Below are 15011 nucleotides of genomic sequence, written 5' to 3'. Positions count from 1 at the left end.
CTTCATTTCTCTCTGTTTCCTGTACTAATTTTTTGCTGTGGGGAAACTGGTTTCCCTGTTTTTTCTGTCTTCCCATCATTGTCTTTGGTGTTGTTACTGTCCCTGTATGGTGTGCAATTAAGTATTTTCTAGCTTGTAATAATAACAATGGTAATATTTAGAATGGAAGGGTGAGTTGAGATGGAAAGCAAGAAGTTAAAGAAAAGGGAAAAACGAATACACAGACTAGAAGGAGAAAACAGAACAAGGTATCAGACATGAAAGTTTGAAAGGTTTAAACAGGGAGCATTAGTGTATTAATTGACATTAAGCTGAACAGGCATTAGAGAGACAGAGGATTGAAAATCAAAAATAAAAAAAAAGATAAGAATAAAAATAAAAAATAAGTAAATGAAAGAAAAATCTCTATATAAAAATGAATTAAAATAAAATGGAAAATAGAAAATTAAAAAAAAAAACCCAAAAAACCAAAAAACCTCCAAGTTCAAATGCAATGAAGTTTCAGTCTTAATAATTTGGGTGTCCGTCTCAGTCTCCAATCCTGGAGATGGTGCCTCAGATGTTGTTCTCTAGTTGTCTCATCAAAGGGGACGTATAAAGTAGAACAAAACTACACACACACACACACACACACACACACACAAATAAAAGCCCCACCAAGTGTCCCAAGTTCAAATGCAATACAGTTTATGTAAGTTTTTCAGCATGCAGGTGTAATTTCGTTGTTCTCTCATCAAAGGTAGAGAGAAAAAGAAAAAAAAAGAGTCTGGAGACAGATCTGACAAATGGTCTCTGCGGCTGTGGCTTGCCTGCCCGCTGCAGTCAGCCTGCTGTTGCTGGAGGCATTATTTATGCAGATCTCTGGGGTGAGCTTAGTACTCACCTGACCCCGAAGGCTTTGTTTGCTCAGAGTTCTACTGTGCGGGAGCCTCTGCTATAAGCTTTCTCCTTTCCAAGTACACTGGGAAAAGTGCCACTGAACCCGCGTTCTCAGGCCTACGTGTTTATTTACAGTTCATGTGGGAGGTGGGTCTTCCTCCCTTTCCTGTGCAGTTTTCCTCCCACCGCCACTTTCACAAGCTTTCCTGCTCCTGATTACTGGGCGGTGCTGCTGCTTCTGCCAGCCGCCATGTTTGTTTACAGTTCATGTGAGAAGTGGGTCTTCCCCTCTCTCCTGTGGAGTTTTCCTCCCTCCATCACTCTCACAAGCTTTCCTGCTCCTGGTTGCTGGGCGTGCACCCCCGCTCCCGCCAGAGGCTCTCCGGCCTGCCCAGCTTGTTTATTTACAGTCCCAGGAAGGATTCCCTTCCCCCAATCTTTGGCGCTCAATTCGCCTAACCCTCTTTCCCGTGTGTCTTTATTGTTCTTATTGCGTTTTAGTCAATTTCTCTTTTTTCCCCGGTGGGGGTCAGTCTGTCTAGGGGGCTATGCTGCTCTGGCCCACACTTGTCTGTGGGAGTATCGTAGTACTGCAAAGCTCATCTGGTCAGTGTCTTCCCAAGCCATCTGGGCACGGGAGACTGGCGGCTGGTGGGCCCTCCTGGTTTCTCCATTTAACGTGAAGTGGAGATTCTCTGCACTGGCTGGAGATGTGGAGGGGTCAAAGTTATGCCTCTTCTCAGTGAATATGCCTGCAAAGTGTGTCTCCAGCGTCTCTCCAAGATTTCACTATAGGAGGCTCGCTTTCTGCTTCCTCCCTCTAGCCGCCACCTTGGAATCTCTGGGGAGATTCTTGATTGCTGCTTCAATTTCGTTTGTGTTATAGACCTATTCAGATTATTAATATCCTCTTGGTTCAATTTTGGATGATAATATGTATCTAGAAATCTGTCTATTTCTTTAAGATTTTCAAATTTATTTGTATATAGGTTCTCGAAGAAGTCTCTGATGATTTCCTGGACTTCCATGGTGTTTGTTGTTATCTCCCCTTTTGCATTCCTGATTCTACTAATTTGGGTTTTTTCTCTCCTCATTTTAGTCAGGTTTGCCAGGGGTCTGTCAATCTTGTTTATTTTTTCAAAGAACCAACTTTTTGTTTCATTAATTCTTTGTATGGTTTTTTTGGTTTCTATTTCATTGATTTCAGCTCTTATTTTTATTATTTCTCTCCTTCTGTTTGTTTTGGGATTTACTTGTTCTTGTTTTTCTAGGAGTTTGAGATGTATCATTAGCTATCATTGGGATCTTTCAGTCTTTTTAATATATGCACTCATGGCTATAAACTTTCCTCTCAGGACTGCCTTTGCTGTGTCCCATAGGTTCCAGTAGGTTGTGTTTTCATTTTCATTGACTTTCAGGAACTTTTTAATTTCCTCTTTTATTTCATCAATCACCCATGTTCATTGAGCCATGAGTTATTTAGTTTCCAGCTGTTTTCATGTTTTTTGTCTTTACTTTTGTTGTTGAGTTCTAGTTTTACTGCATTGTGAACAATTGAATGCATAGTATAATTTCTATTTTCTTATATTTGTTGAGGCTTGCTTTGTGCCCTAGGATATGATCTATTTTGGAGAAGGTTCCATCAGCTGCTGAGAAGAATGTATACTGTGTAGAGGTTGGATGAAATGTTTTGTAGACATCAACTAGGTCCATTTGATCTATTGCATATTTTAGATCTTGGATTTCTTTATTGATTTTTTGTTTGGATGAACTATCTATTGATGATAATGGGGTGTTAAAGTCTCCCACATCACTGTGTTGGCGTTAATATATGCTTTTAGGTCTTTCAGGGTATGTTTGATGAAATTGGGTGCATTGACATTGGGTTCATTTAGGTTGATAATTATTATTTCCTTTTGGTCTATTTCCCCTTTTATTAGTATGGAATGTCCTTCTTTATCTTGTTTGATCAATGTAAGTTTGAAGTCTTCTTTGTCAGAGATAAGTATTGCTACTCCTGCCCATTTTCAGGGGCCATTGGCTTGGTAAATCTTCTTCCAGCCTTTCATCCTAAGCCTATGCTTATTTCTGTCTTTGAGATTGGTCTCCTGTAAGCAAATTGTTGGATCTTTCTTTTTAATCCATTTCGTCAAATGGTGCCTTTTGATGGGGGAATTAAGTCCTTTAACATTAAGTGTTAGTACTGATAGGTATGTGGTGATTCCTGTCATTTAGTTGTCTTAGTTGTTTGAAGGTTTGATTGTGTGTACGTAAGTTGAGGTTACTCTCTACATTCTTGCTTTTTCTCTTCCTGTAGTTTGTTGCTGCCCGCCCTTTCATGGTTATGTTGGGTTTCACTTTCTGTGTGCAGAATCCCTTGAAGAATCCTTTGTAGTGGTGGCTTTGTGGTGACATAGTGTTTTAGTTTCTACTTATCATGGAATACTTTTATTGCTCCATCTATTTTGAATGATTTTGCTGGGTAGAGTATCCTGGGGTTGAAGTCATTTTCATTTAGTGCCCAGAAGATCTCACCCCAAGCTCTTCTTGCTTTTAATGTTTCTGTTGAGAAGTCTGCTGTGATTTTAATGGGTTTACCTTTGTATGTTATTTGTTTTTTCTCTCTTACAGCCGTCAATATTCTTTCTCTAGTTTCTGTACTTCTTGTTTTAATGATGATATGTCATGGGGTAGTTCTATTTTGATCAGTCTGTTTGGTGTCCTGGAGGCCTCTTGCATCTGTATGGGAATAGATTTTTCTAGATTTGGGAAATTTTCTGTTATTATTTTGTTGAATATGTTATGTGCATTCCCTTTCTTGCACCTCTTCTCCTTCTTCAATGCCCATGATTTTCAGGTTTGGTCTTTTGATGGAGTTGGCAATTCTTGCATTTTTTCCCACAGGTCTTGAATTGTTTAACTAACAGTTCTTCAGTTTTTCCTTTAATTACCATTTCATTTTCGAGTTCTGAGATTCTGTCTTCTGTTTGTTCTATTCTGCTAGATTGGTCTTCCATTTTGTTTTGCAATTCTGGTTCATTCTTTTTGCTGAGGTTTTCCATATCCTAAGTCCCTTCCTTTTTAATGTTGTCTATTTTTGTCCTGAGTTCATATTTCTCTTAATTAATCATGTTCTTTGTTTTACTTTGGTGTTTATACAGTGCTTCTATGGTTTCCTTTATTTTTTCTTGTGCTTTTTCAAATTCTCTATTTTTGTTGTCTGGGAAGTTCTTGAATGTCTCCTGTACATTTTGGTTGACCATATCCAGTATCATCTCTATAAAATTCTTAGTGATTACCTGTAGTATTTCTTCTTTTAGATTGTTCTTGTGGGCTTCATTGGGTTCTTTGGCATAGCTTATGTTCACTTTTTGGAGTCTGCATCTGAGTATCTGTTTTCTTCATTTCTCTCTGGTTCCTGTACTAGTTTTTTGCTGTGGGGAAACTGGTTTTCCTGTTTTTTCTGTCTTCCCATCATTGCCCTTGATGTTGTTATTGTCCCTGTACTGTGTGCAATTAAGCATTTTCTAGCTTGTAATAATAGCACTGGTGCTCTTTAGAATGGAAGGGTGAGAGGAGAACGAAAGCAAAGAAGTTAAAGAAAAAGGGGAAAACAAATAAGTAGAAAAAACAAAACAAATAAACAAACAAAAAAGTTTCAAAAATATAAACAGGGAGAGATAGTGTAGTAATCAACAATAAACTGAACAGGCATTAGAGAGACAGAGAGAGGATTGAAAATAAAACTACAAAAAAAAAAATAAAGGAAAAAAAATCTCCAAGTTCAAAGCAATAAAGTTTCAGTCTTAATAATTTTGGTATTCATCACTCAGCCTCCAATCCTGAGATGGTTTCTCAGAAGTAGTTCTGTCATTGTCTCATCTAAGGGGAAACAAAACAAAACAAAACAAAACAAAAAAAACCCCACAAAGTGTCCCAAGTTCAAATGAAATACAATTTCATTAAGTTTTTCAGCATGCAGATTTAGTTCGCTTGTTGTCTCATGAAAGGTAAGGAGGAAAAAAAAAGAGTCTGGAGACAGTTCTGTGAATGGCTATCTGAGCCTGTGGCTCGCCTGTCCACTGCTGTGAGCCTGCTTTTGCTGGAGGCTTTATTTATGCAGATCTCAGGAGTGAGCTTAACACTCACCTAGCCCCTCAGGCTTTGTTTCCTTAGTGTTCTCCTGGGCCTGACGCCGCTGCTACAAGCTTTCCCCTTTCCAAGCACACTGGAGGAGGTGACACTGCACCAGCTTTCTCAGGCTGGTGTGTTTGTTTACAGTTCCCATGGGAAGTGGGTCTTCCCCCCTCTCCTGTGCAGTTTTCCTCCCGCCACCACTTTTACAAGCTTTCCTGGTCCTGGTTGCTGGGCGTTGCAGCCACTCCTGCCTTCTCCAGCTGACTTTTTGTGAGGGATTTTCCCCTCCCCACTCTTCAGTGCTCAGGGCACCCCACCCTCTTTGCTATGTGTCTTTTTTGTTGTTATTGTTTATTATTCAGTTTTTTTTCTTTTTCCCTGGGTGGGGGTTGGTCTGTTCAGGGGGCTGTGCTGATCTGGCCCAGGGTTGTCTGTGGGAGAACTGCGTGCCGCTTAGCTCACCTTGTGGTCCACGTCTTCCCAAGCCATCTGGGCACTGGCGTCTGGTGGCAGCGCGGGAACCCCCCTGGTTTCTCTGTTTAACGTGAAGTGGAGATGCTCTGCGCAGGCTGGAAGTGTGGAGGAGTCAAAGTTTTGCCTCTTTTCAGTGGTTTTTCCTGTAAGGTGTGTCTCCAGTGTCTCTCCCAGATTTTACTTTAGGAGGCATGCTTTCTGCTTCCTTTCTCTAGCCGCCATCTTGGAATCTCTCTGAAATTTTATTTTCAACACTTCTCTAACAAGTCATTTAATTTTACATTTATTCATATGTGTATACATTGTTTGGATCACCTCTCTCCCACCCACTCTCCCACCCCTCTTGCTTCCAGAAAGAACCTGTTCTGCCTTCTTGTTCTCTAATTTTGTTGAAGAGAAAACATAAGAGACAATTTTTTTTGAATAACCTCCATGGTGCTTTCCACAGTGGCTGCACTGATTTACATTTCCACCAGCCTGAGTAAGAGCTCTTTTCCCTGTATTCCCTGGCAAGCCAGCATTCATTAGTACATCTTTTGTTGTGGTTGTTGACATTCTGTTTTGTCCCTTGACCCTTCCCATTCCAGATGTCACACACAAGCAACTCTTTTAAGGAAGCTGGTTACTGTATGCCTGGAAAACAAAGTGTCTTAATTTTTGACTTTTAGTGTTGTCCAAGTGTGAGACTGAAGATCCTCTGATTCAGGAGGGGATGAGAGTTGCACAAGAAGAAGAAGTAAGACCAAGGGAAAGGTGTCTGGGCAGAAAATGCCAAAGAGACTGTCTTTTCCCATAGTGAGGCTGGCAGAATCACTCAAGTGCTAGAGCATCTGCCTAGCAAGTATGAAGCCCTGAGTTCCCATAGTGGGAGCCAAGGTCTTCCTTAAGGCATCACATCCAGAAGCAACCAAAACCAGAGAGTGCTGCCCTGGGAAGAGGGTGAGGAAGGATATGAAATCTGCACACATGGAGTTTACTCTGAAGGGTTCGAATCCAGTTTTAATTGGAAAGACAATATTTCACATTTTTAGAATGTGGGGCTTCTAGCTAGAAGGTAATTTTGGCTCTTTAAAAATGTAGAAGGTTAATTTTCTTGCACATTTATTGGGCTTCATTAGCTATTGAGATTTAACTGCCAGACAGTTAAAAGACTGAATGCACGATTGTCCTCAATGTTTCCTTGAATTTCCTTTGAGCAAACCCCTTTTAGACCATTGAGCTGCTGTATTGAACTGAACATGCCTCTTACACCTTAATCATCTTTATAATGCTACCTCCACCCTCTACAGGGTCTTTTTCCATTAGCTTTTCCTCCTTGGTACGCAAAATGTGTTTACCTTTCTCATATGTCACCCCCACAGGTATTAAGAGACTCTATTCTAAACCACTGAGAGGAAAAGCCTGGTTTTTTCTTTGACATACATGAAGTATATGATACTTTTCTTTGTCATAATATCTCACAAAGCTATGATTCTTAATTTGGGTTTGAGGGCAGGGTATCATGGGGTGAGTAGGGGATGTAATTTTGAGGAAAAATTGTTCATCTTTAATGTTCACGTTGTATACCACTGCTTGTAACCTATAGCACATACCCCAAATCATTAGCAAATCATTTCTTGCTGTGCAATAAATAGTGAACAATTACATTCTAGAGGAAATTCTTTTAGCATTTGCATCTTAGTATGAGCTCTTTTAAAATATTGCACAATTCATGTAAAAATAAAGGTTTGATTATATAATAATAAAAAATCTTTGAACAATAAGGAGAACTTTAGATATAGTTAACACATGGATAAACAAATGAAAGTTTGTAATATCTAAAATAGATGAGAATACTCCTTTGGGGTTTAACATGTTGAAAATTTGCAACCTCATTTTATACTTAAGTTATATATGCTGAGGTAATGTATCTTAGTAAGTTAAAATTTAAGTAAATGATTCAGACATAGGTGTGTGTGCATATTATATATGCAACACATATAAATATACACAAATATATTTATATTTAAATATAAATAAATCTTATATAAATACATTATATATAATATATATAGAAATATAAATATGCATACACTATATATGTAGGTTGTTTTTTTTCTCTCTGTCTCTGTGAAAAGTCATTACTTACTATAATTTCCTTGTCTGTTTTCATCAGTGGGATAGTTTCTGTTTTTGATTCATTTGATTGTTGGTTAGAACCCTGTCTTGATTGTCTGCAGTATATTTTCCCAGATAAGGGAATGATATATTGACTGACTATGAAGTTCTTGTAGCCTTTTGAAATGATCATTAGATATTTTTCCTCCTAACTTCATGGGCTGCAAAGAATAGTTTGATACCAAGTCTTAAGGCAGTGTAAGCCCAAATGATTCTTCAAGTATGATTTTGACATGTTGGAGGCTAAGGATGTGGGCTTATTAAGGTTTGTCACAGGAAAGTCAATTTCATATATCCCGTAGGTGTGCACAGACCTCACACTACCCAATGCTCTCCTGTGTTCATGATTCAAGGTTCTATGCTGGGGAGGGGCAAGCTTGGTCTCAGGTAAACATTCATAGAACCAAGGCTGCTCTTATGCCTTAGCAAGTATTGACTCAAGAAAAGTGTTAGTGGAGAGAGATGGAACTATATATTGCTATTTTTCTAGGTCCTCATGCTCTATCTCTACCTTTACTAATTCTGTCCTATAAATTTAAATGGCCTGAACTGTTTTATGTATGGTTGCTTTGTCATTGAATAGACTTATTTGCTGGTATCTTTGACTTGTTAGTGTCACATTCAATCAGTTAATCAAACAAACAGGATCTAATCTAGACCACACCATTCCATTGGAATCGTAACTACTTCTAACTTCACTATGGTCATACATCTATTACTACCTTGTTTCACCTATGCAGGTTGTAAGACATTAGTGGACACTTCTCAAAGTAGAAAATAATAATACACTGAAAGTAGAAAGAAATTGTGAAATTTCTATAAAAAGCCCTAAAAAGTAGTTTCACTTGTTGAGTGGGTATGACACTAATGGGCCACATAATAGGTGCCAGAAAAGAACTATTTTCCACTTACCAGTATTTCAAAACCAGTGCAGTGTCCAGGCAAATGGAAGGGCATACCAAAATCTTCTAGTATATTTTCACAACTAGAAACAAGATAGGGCTGTCCATGTAGTTGTCTGGGATAGTTTACACTGGGAAAATAGCCATGCCATTCACTGCTTTTCACTTCTAATATTATTAGATTAAGAGAGAGAGTTTTCTCTCTTGGAGGTTTTCTCCAAGAGAAAAGATTTTTAAGAAGTAAAATCAGGAATTTATTTTGGTACATTACTTATTTAAAAATTCTATTAAAATGCTGACTGTCTGAAAAAATGGAAAGTATGCGAGGAAGGAAATACTTAAGACCCATGGGATGCTAAAATACTAAATTATATTACCTCTCACTTTAGCACGGGAAAGCGTTACCCTGTTTAGTGGATTGACTCCAGATGCTGTGAAATGCTCAATTCATTACGAGAGCTCAGATTTCCTGCGAAATGGTGCATGGTTCCACTCTGTATCTGATACACATGCCTGCACTCTAATAACTACAGCATGTATATCTGAAATAGTACTTCTACTTTTGTCTCCAGGTAGGTACCACTCAAGCTACCAGGGACTAATATGTATAAAATCTCAATGGCTGAAAACTGGAAATAGTACACTGAAATATTTGAGCCACACCCTAGAAAAATATATTTTTTTGGTGATAAAGAATGCTATTTATTCTCACTTTCATTTTGAGAAATGAAATAAAACATTTGTTGGGGTAGCTATGGCATAGTGGCTATTTATATATTTATATGGTAACAATAGCAGCCAACTTTTGTGTGCTGTAATGTATTCTGAGCTCATTTATCCTTCTGGATAAACCTATAAGTTTTCCTACTACCTGTCACATACTTAAGATTTCATGGCAGGTGGTAGATCTGGGAGTGAAGCACTGCTCTTCACTGCCTCCTGGGCTTTGCTAGCTTCTCTGTAATCACTCTGTTCCTCAGTTTCTTCAAGTTTGAAACAAGGACAGAGCTAATAAAGCATTTAGCACTTCTTACATATTAAGACTTCAAGAAGTAGCTATTGTTATGATTGTAATAGTAATGATTATCAAGTATATATTATATGTCAGATGTGAGGTTCCTTATTTCTTGTGTCTTAAACCCAGAGGATGGCAAATATTACAAGTTACAGGACTGAAGTGTGCTGCCAGGAAGCATCAGGTACCTTGGAAAAGGGCTCAGAAGAGTCTTTAGTTCAGTTAAAGTTCTCTTGTGGAAGTGACACTTAAGCTGTTTTCTGAAAAGTGAACAGGAATCAGCAGACTGGAGGACACAAGGGAGAAAAGTAATATAAAAATTCTGTATACTTAGTCCGGGCTGGAAGACCCAGTGCCTCCCAGCCCAAATTAATGCTTTTCGGTTTACTTGAAGATCAACTGGAGATAGTTAAAGGATTTAAGCAGGAAAGTCATATGATGAGATTTGAGTTTTAAGGTCACTCTGAGCTGTATAAAGAATGGATTAGAGTGAGGCAAGCTTCGGTGTGTACAGATCAATTAGGAGGTCATTTCAGCAGCCTATGGTACCTGAATGAAGGTGCACATGCTAGGAAAGGAGGTTCTGCGTGATGGCATCAAGACCTGTCTAGGATTAGGTGAAAGAATGGTACAGAAATTACATCCTTATTTCCTCTTTTCTTTTTTGTTCTCTTTTTTTCCCACTTGCCACTAAAATAGGACTGTAGTTACTAATCCTCAGTTCTGTTACCTAGGTTCCAACCTAACCTCTGTGCTGTCTCCTCTTGCAAACTCAGGTTTAAACCTCCTTACACTGCTAATTTCCTTCCCAATTCCTATACTCACTATTTTGCTATGCAAGGATACTCTAGAACTATCTTAAGCGAATTCGAATTCTGAACATTAACATCTTCAGATGAATACAGATTCTGCTTCCTAACACTAAAATTTTGGACTTTTCAAATAAACTAATATCCTCTCTAGTCTTTTCAATCCAGGTAGCTCAGTGATGATCTACTCCCATTCATAGACTGAATAAGTAGGAGTTATTCTACTCATTTGTCATGGACTGTTTTTACATGTAAAACTAGAGTGTAAGGTTGAGATCATGTTTAGGAGAGGTTTGGTTGCCAGACTAATACCTTTCCATTCAGAATGGTTTTAGAGTGAAGAGTAATGATTAGTTTACCTTTCAGAAAGGTCAGCCTGAAGTGGTAGGTGATGATTTGGAGTCGGAAATAGATTGAAAGTCTATACCATAGAGAAATAGAAAATGGTGAATAGAATAGCCATGAAGTCAAGATTATATAAATTCATATTTGAATCTTGACTGAATTATTAATTTAAAAGATATTTAAGTTTATTACCTATCTCATGATAATGAGATTGAATGAATTTGGACAATGTTATAGTGTGAATATTTGTGCTACCCTAAAATTCATATGTTGAAACATAATCTCCAATGTGAGGGGGTTTGAAGCTGGGGCCTTTGGCAGGAGGTTAAGTTATGAGAATGGAACCTCACGAATGGTACGGTACCTTTATCAAAGGGGTCCCATAGAGGTGCCACACTTCCTTTTTTCACGTAAGCTTACATTGAGGAAGTGGGTGCTTACCTCACACAGTCTGCTGGACCCTTGATATTGGGCTTTCCAGGATACAGAAGTTTGAGAAATACCTTTTAACTTTTATAAGCCACCTAGTCTATAATTTGGTTTAATAGGAGTCCAACAGATAAGGATAGAGGTATAGTCAACAAATAAATTATTTTTTACCTTCTAGCCTATTATAGGAAACCTAGACTTTATTATAAGTACAGTAAGATAATACATTAATGTCTTAACAAGAAATAAAAGCATTATTTGTGCTTTTACAAAGATCATATCAACCCTTATAGTTAAAAGGGGTGGATTGGTAGAAGATGACATTATGGAAGGAGAGAAAAACCTGAAGAAATAATATCCCCAGTTAGATAATAGAAAGTACTATACCAACAAAATAGATTTTCCCGTATTCAAGTATGACACTAGGGTAGAATGCTGACTAAAAAGATTGGATAATCATGTTGAGGAAGCTCCCTAAAGGACAGGACAAGAAGAAAAAGAGATTAAAAGTAGGAGATAAAATACAGAAAAACCATACGGCTACCTTAGTGGTAAACTCTCTAAGTACTAGGAATGCCAGAAGAGAAAAGAAGGGAAACACCATGAATTGCCAGATTAAAGGATTAACCAGTAACTAGCATGGTAGAAGGTAGCAAATGAAGGTATACTATTGTAAAATTCATGTTTTTTTTTTTTTTAGAAAAATCTTCCAGAATTACTAAACAAAAAGTTTCTTGCAAATTATCAGAATCACAATGGCTTCAGATGTTTTAGCAGCAATATTGGAAGCCAGAGACAATGAAGCTATCCCTTAAAACTTCTGAGCAAAATTTTTCCAGGTAGAATCTAAAATATTATGCTTGACTAAATGGCAACAAGAATAAGTATACATGGACATTTTGAGATATGTACCCTGCCAAAAAACTTAACTGTCATTTCTTCTTCTTTAGAAAGCTACCAGAGGATCTAGTCCACAAAGTGAGGAATCAATCAAGAAAGAAAAAGCAGTGAGTCCATGAAACAACACACATACTCAAGAGCCACCAAAAGAGTCTTCAGGATGAGGTAAGGAAATATGATAGAATGATAGCTGAGAAACTGTGTGATATACATTTGTGTATATTTAAGGGAGAATCACGTAGGTGTGGGGAGGAGAGGTTAAATTCTTTATAAGTACCTAAAATGACTAAATGTGCCTGGGTCAGCTCTAAGTAGCATCTATACAGCCATGATTATGTATCTATTGCATACTTACATACACAAAATTATAAACGATGTCATAGGGAAAAAGACATGCAGTGTGAGTGTGGTTTCTGGAGGATAACGATAAAAGAACCAGCACCTGTTTTTCCATAGATAGAAGTCAATAAATAATGACTCAAAATAAGAAGTGAAGAAGCAGTATTTCTGTAAATATCATGTGTTTTACAAACACACAAATACACATATCAAGGTAAATGTTATAAGAACTGAATGAAAGTGATTAACCTCTGAAGAGCGTGACATGTCTATGAACAAAAGAACTTCTTTTGTAGTGAAACTGGTTGAATTGGTTTTATTTTTAAGCCATTTACATGTATAACCAGTAGAAATTTAGTGGAGAAAAAGTTAAAACTGAAGTTTTCAAATTATTCGTCTTCCTGCTTTGTTAAGTGTAGCATGTGATTCACAGAGACTAAGAATGGGAAGAGAAGTGATATTGCAATCACCAGGGCAGTGATGATGTCATGAATCCTGTAATGCCAGAGCATGACATAAATAGGTATTGGAAAGTTCTTCATTATGTCTGATTACCAGACTGTGAGAATGAAAGGTGGCAATCTGGGCTCAAGGGGGATCAGTGAATGGAGTGGAAGTATATCTACTTGGGTAGGTCCTGAAGGTAGAGACAACAGAATTCACAGATGAAGGAAGTGGGGAAAAGAAAAATAACAACAGCTGCCAATTTTGATGTGTGGTCAACTAGGTGGATCATAGTGCTGTTAATACCAGGAAAAGAAGTAACTTTAGAGAAAATTAAGGATACTTCTGCACAAGTATCCAGAGCAGATGACTCTGCGATAGACCATCCCACTGGAGAATGTAAGTTGGCATTCCACAGATATTTGTATACCTGCCTTGGTTCCCTGTGCAATTCTAATCCCTGAGGAACAGTTTCAGTCCTGTCATTTCTCTAGTTCACCAAGTTGGGAAGGTAACAGCACTTCGTGTGAAGCTCCTGGTTCACATCTAGTGTGGCCCACTAGTGGTAATGGATTCTTGTTGCTTCAAGCTCTTCTCCCCCAAGTAAAACACATCATAATTCTTGTCACCTAAGTTCCCTGAAAGAATATTGTGAACATCAAGGATATATCTGTAAAGCAATTTGAGCTTTGGGGCAAAGAAAGCTGTTTTATAAAGTATGAAGTATTGGAGTGTTGACAGGCTGAGAAATATTCTGTGCCTGACCAACACTAGGTGAAAAGGTAGACCTCTCTTGGAAAAAGAGAGGGAAAAAGTTGGGAAAGTTGTATTTCAATTTGTCTTGTTCTCCCCATCCTGGTGTCTTCAAATCCAGGGGTAGCACTCCTAGATCATATGTTAATGTAAAGTGTCTGGTATGAGGTGGGCAGGAGGGATTTAGTTTATGGAGTGACTTGATTGAAGATAGTATAAAATGTTAGAGATAGCAAAGGTGCAGAGCTGAAAAAAACTGAACAGGGAAAGTGAAGCATAAGAATTTGATGGGTAGGCTATTTTCTGCCTTTCCTCTTCTATTCTGTCTCCTCAGACTCTCTGCTTTGCCCTGTTTCTGTCTTCTCTTTCTGCTGTGCTTTTTACTCATTCAGCAAGACACATACAGATTCAGAAGTCTGTTACTCAGGTCAACGAGTCTAGCATTTCCTGGTATTTCATACTCTGTAAATACTCCCTGAAAAAAGCTCATGTGGTTTCAGCTTCTATATAAACTTGGAATATGACAAATCAGAATCTGCTAGATTAATACGTCAGTGGGTTAAGAATATATTTCTCTAGGTGCTGAAGGGGACTGTTCAGTGGTAAATGCTGGCCTTGATCTCCAGCAATGCCAAAAAAATTAGATTTGTGTGTATGTGTGTACTAAATTACCTAATCTATCTAGAAGTTTTAAAAAATCACTTAATGGTAAAAAAGCTAAAACTTAGAATGTTATTTTTTAATTTTATAGCTGTGACAAAAATAAAAAGCATTTTCAACTCTCAGCCTAAAACAACCCCTACCCTGTTTGCTTGTTTCACCAAGTTACCTAAGCTCCTTAAACATAATTTGCTCACTCATGCAATGCCAAGATAAGCTTTGCATAAATTTATTATGGATGCTACAAAATAATTATTATAATGTGTTAAATACTGCCACTCATTGCTTTTACTACTCTTATTATTAGTCTTAAACATGTTTTCTGCTTACATGTTCATTGGATATTTTTAAGAGTTAAGAGTAAATCATGTTATACAGTATATGTATATAATTAATCAGAGGAAGAACATAAGCTATTTGCACTTGTACACATGGAATGAGGTTGGTTAACCTCATTCCCTAAAACTAAAACATGGCCAAGGTGCTATATGAAAATAAAACTAGACATCAGTATACTTCATGATGCAAAAATTCCCTGTATGAATTTATTGCTTAGTATGTTAGTATACTGTAGTTTCCAGCAATGTATGAAAAATAGTATTGTAAAATGACCTCTGTCCCAGGATGTAAGGTTGATTTAACATTTAGAAATCAACGTGTTCCTCAAATATTAAAAACTACAGCAGAAAACCTATATGATCATCTCAGTTGTTTTAGATAAAGCATTTGGCAAAATTTAATATATACAGAAAAATTATCAGCCATTTG

The 15011-nt window shown here is 37.6% G+C and overlaps 1 long non-coding RNA gene across 1 annotated transcript in view; it reads left to right on the top strand.

Moving 5' to 3' along the window:
- Positions 1 to 15011, top strand: part of LOC141417827 (uncharacterized) — a 235523-nt gene that overhangs the window by 181229 nt on the left and 39283 nt on the right. The window contains exon 4 of the long non-coding RNA XR_012442432.1: positions 12098 to 12212. This is a non-coding gene — a long non-coding RNA (uncharacterized lncRNA). The remainder of the gene's footprint in view (positions 1 to 12097; positions 12213 to 15011) is intronic.

This window comes from Castor canadensis, chromosome 16 (assembly GCF_047511655.1).
Source record: "Castor canadensis chromosome 16, mCasCan1.hap1v2, whole genome shotgun sequence".
In the NCBI taxonomy this organism is placed as follows: domain Eukaryota; kingdom Metazoa; phylum Chordata; class Mammalia; order Rodentia; family Castoridae; genus Castor; species Castor canadensis.
The sequence above is the reverse complement of the archived record's forward strand: the minus strand, read 5'-3'. Positions and strand labels throughout refer to the sequence as shown.